We start from the raw sequence: 4935 nt of genomic DNA, 5'->3' as shown, positions 1-4935 counted from the left end.
ATTCAGATATTCAGATAAATTATCTACTTTCACAAGCGTGGTGAAGCATTACCAGCTGTATATTTAGGCATACTCTGCAAATCTTGAGATTTTCTTAGGAATATATGAGCTCTTTGTTAATAACCTTCTGCAAAGGATAGGAGGGAACATTTTGTGGTTTCTCCACTAGTATACAAAGTACCATATAATAATAATAACAATTTTTTTTCTTTCCTTAAGTATCCCACTGAAAGTATTCATTCATGCTCAGGTGGTTTTGTTAAGTTTCATTCACCATTTGTTCTGATTTTTTAATACAAAAAGAGTTTGCCATAATTGCAGCTTTATATACTAAACTGATGCTTTAAAATAGATGTAGCATCTGCTGCTTTTCATATTTCAGAACACAGAAACAAGTAAAAGTACATGAACTGAAACACCTTTTAAAGATAACAAATAAATGCCTTCACCTTTAGCTTTTGGATTTAAACTCCCTTGGATCTATTCTTTGGTTTTGATAGGAACCAATACTTGTTTTTTAGATGTTGTTACTGCTTTAGTTTTGTGACTAATAATTCTGCTATAGCATGTACAATGCCATCTATGCACATACTTTAAATTATACTATCTATACTAGCTAATAAACAAGTATATTGTTACTTGAACACAGCAAACTGGTTACTAACTCCACTCACCTGGAAAGGTTTCCTATAGGCTTCCCCTTTTCCTCTAAAAACTGGTGGATTGTTTATAGCTACTTTCGTTAACTTTGGGTAGGAGAATGAGGAGTGTATTTAACTCTATGTGAGTTTGACTCCTCTTTCTGAACCATATGGTCAATTTGAAATATACATTACTTAAATGTTCATGTAAACATTTTGTGTTCAAATGAAAAATATCTATCCTTTATACACAGACACAGTCATTATGTGTAGACCAAGTTTTTCAGTGAAAAATGAAAATAAAATTCAGTGGTAGAACTGCTCTCCATGAACATGAATTTGGCTCTCAGCCCTTACCACTGCTCTGCAATGCAAAAGCAATGGAGAGCAGGCTCTCTGAGTGTGTACACTTAGGAATGAGAAAGAAATCACTGGCAGAATATGCTTTAGAATAATGTCTAGTGGTAGAGGTTTGAAAGAAGAACCTAGAGAATGTTATCTCCATATTAACACATAGTGAATTATTTAGCATATTAACATATATAGCATATGTAGAAGGAATGCTCTCAGCTGGAAGCATCATCTCATGTGCTTCACTCATTCATTCAACAAATGCTTATTGAGCCAGATAGTGTTCTAGGTTGTGTGGATACAACGGTGACCAAAGAACACAAAAATCCCTGCCCTTATGGAGCTTACATTCCAGTGATGGGAGGTGGACTATAAACTTGTAAGTAACATAAATAGGATATTAGATAATGATAAGTGCTGTGGAGAAAAAAAAACAATAAAGGAGGATAAGAAGTTGTGTGTGTGGGAAAGTTGTAATATTAAATAGCAGGGTCAGGAAAGACCTTGATGCTAAGTGTCATTTGCGCAAAGGCCTGAAGGAGATGAGGGCGTCAGCTATCAGGAGAAATCTGGTGGAAGAGTTTCACAGGGAAAAGGGATAGCTACATGCAAAGACCATGAGGTTGGATGAGTGGCTGGTGTGTTAGGGGGACAGGTTAAAGTAGCGTGAGTAGAGTGAGAGAGACGAGAAAGTAGAGGGACATCAGGTCAGAGTAGTAAGAAGGAAAGGAGAACATTTCTTACAGCTATGAAGGAGCCATCATACAGTTTTTGGCTTTTTATGTGACCGTGATGAGAAACTATTGTAGGGTTTTGAACAGAGGAATGAAATAATTTGACTTCTGTTGTAAACAAGTCATTCTGCCTGCTGTATTGAGAACAGACTGTAGGGGGCAAGAGTGGAAGCAGGAAACAAGAGTCCAGGTGAGAGACGATGTTAGTTTGGAACAGGGTAATGGGAAATGGTTAGATTTGGAATAAATTTTGAAGGAGTACAAATAGATGTAGAATGTGAGAAAAATACAGATATTAAGATTGTCAAATGTTCTACATATTTTCAAGTTATTTCTCACTTTACGTACAGTATGTATAAGGAGCATGTCTAAAAAGTTGTAACTGATTCATATTTGAAACCTATCAGAGTAATTTCTTATTTAAGAGAAACACATAGTGAAACCATAAGAAAAGGACTTTTAAAATAAATAATTTACTCATTCTCTAATTTCTGTTTTTGGTGTCATAGTTTATATATGTTATTGAGTTTTCTAAAAGCAGGATACGCCTGATTTTACATAAAACATAAGATCCTTTTGTAGATCAGGAACATTTTCGTTGAATGGAGCTATAGACATCTATTCTCTATGGCAGAGGAGCAGCTCAAGTATATCCATATTTTACATAGGATAGCACAGAAAGAGCCTCACTAGCTGCTTAGGTTGTGTCTTACAGAGTGTTTATATGTATGGGGGAGGGAGTTACAATGCATACAGTCTACCCATCAGAGACTTGGGAGGCAATGTTCACAATGAAAAGCATTACCGTCAGATAAAAGTCTCCTTTAGAGATAGCACAAAGAACTGAATTATCTCAATGGGCTGCTGTAATCCAACTATGATAATCAATTGCATCCATTGCCTCTATAGGGATGATGTTGCCAAGAATGGAATCTCCTTTCTTGTGTGGTACTGGAGAAATGGACAAATTGTTTTACTCTGAATCCCTTATTTTAATGTATTGCTTTGTCAATCATCAAAACTTTTTTCCCACTTCAATCCTTCCTCATGATAGACTGATTATAGGCCATTATTATGTTTAAAATCAACATTTCCTTTTAAAGGAGGTGGTTCTGACTCAAAGAACCCCTAGTCAAACTGGCAACATGCTCAGAGATCATCTCTTACATGGGCTATTTTCCTGAAAATATTTGTCCAGGTGGTTAATTTTATCCATTTGGTGTTGCTTCTTTTAAATTTCCAGTTCAGACCGTAACATTTTTTGACTTTATCTAACAATTCTGGGGGTGTATTGTATTTCGAGCCTACAGTTCTGTTGACTGATAAAATTCAAATGGAGGCATCTATTCTTTTAAAATGTATATAATGCATTCAAACTACTAAAGGATTAAGACTTTCATATTCTTAATTTTAGCTAAATGGATCCTGAGTTTCTGCCAGCTCTTACCCACACTAAGGTATATTCAAAAGCTGTTCCTCTGGGATTAGTCACATCTCACTGAATTCACTCACTGATTAAAGGCCAAGTAAAGGTCAGTTGCTTTTAAGTGACCAACGAACCCATGAGGTATTTTCATGCATTTAACCAATTTCTCAAATTATCATACGCAACCTGCCAAGGAAGGATTATAAGCAGGAACCATGACACATTTCTTTAGTTTCAACCCACTAAATTAAATCTTGTCTTACTTCAATTTAGTTATCTTCTTACTGCTTAAAGGATAACCAAAAAACGTTAGCAGTTTTGAAGTTTAAAAATACAACCATGTTACAGTCCTTTAAAATAAAGAACAAAAAACCAAAATGGCCATTTGAGGACATGAATAGAAATTCCCATTTTTAAAATTTACATTTTTATGATAACATTATATATACTGATATTTTGTGAGACCACTGTAGATTTTAAAATGCTTTCATGTTTTTACTTTTTCTACCCCTTAACCACTAGCTATACTTTGTAATAATAGAGAACTTATATTGCTGTGGATTAAAATAAAATTTGGGCATATATATATATAAAATATATATATATATAAAATATATCAACAAGGCATCATGATAATAAAGACAGCCACTATTTGTGGACCCTCACTAGTTCCATATGTTCCTCTGACAATATGTTTCTAAAGATGTAGAATGGTTTAAGCTTGCTTTGAAGTTCAGAAACTGAACATTACCTAAGTACTGTGGCTGACCCACCATTATATTTCAATGAGCAAGCCTTTTAATGGTGAATCTCTAAACCACTCTGTGGGCGTTACCATGGACACTAAGAGGCACTGCATTGCCAAATCAGATGGCTAGAAGAACGTAGTTCTTTTAATATATTTGAGGTATCTGCAGACTTCCAGAACTGGTTCTGTTACAGGTAAACAGGATTTAGCCTTAATTTGTCAGAGATTTTCTGGCAGCATTTAAGCTACACATTTTTGTTTCATTCTCTTCTACACTCTGCCTCAGTCGGTATGTCATCTTTGTTAAAGACCTTATAGTGCAGACACATAGTTTCCTAGATGTTAGTTAGTCTTGACAATAAGGCCTATATTCAAGATTGAACTGGCAGATAAGGAAAAGGGAGCTTTGCTTAGTTTTTCTCCTTCTCAGGAAGACATATTAAATCTTGGGGAGAAAGACTTATTTCTGCCTACACCCTTTAATTTGGTAAGTGTGATCCTTCATGCATTCTTCTTGTACTTTGTGGCCGTTGCTATACATACTCTAAAACAATGAATTTAAAATCTATTTATGTTCTTGGGAGGATCTTCTTTGATAGGGATTCATTATGTAATCCAGTTAATAGACTGATGAAACCTGATGAAACCTATTCTTCTATGAAGAGGTTTGATTTATTAGGCTAATATAATTACGCTATTATTTTTACCGTAACATGTATTTTATCTTTTAAAATCTGTTTTAATTAAAGGTTATGGAATGAATTCAGTTCTAAGCAGAGGACAAAAATAGGATTAGTTCTTTACTTATTATATAATAGTCATAATTATATAATTAGATATTCTTATGTATTATCAAATATTTCTCAAATATTTACATAAATATATATTCATGTATTATAATTTTGCATCTGCAATAGTATTCTAAAGCTGATCTATGACATCGAGCTAACCAATGTACTGTCAAACATTTATGTCTTTTTCTGATTCTAGTTATTTGAAGTATTTTTACCTTTGGCTAAATTAACAATTTTATTA

Source organism: Pan troglodytes, chromosome X (assembly GCF_028858775.2).
Source record: "Pan troglodytes isolate AG18354 chromosome X, NHGRI_mPanTro3-v2.0_pri, whole genome shotgun sequence".
Classification (NCBI taxonomy): domain Eukaryota; kingdom Metazoa; phylum Chordata; class Mammalia; order Primates; family Hominidae; genus Pan; species Pan troglodytes.
This window is presented reverse-complemented; position numbering follows the sequence as displayed.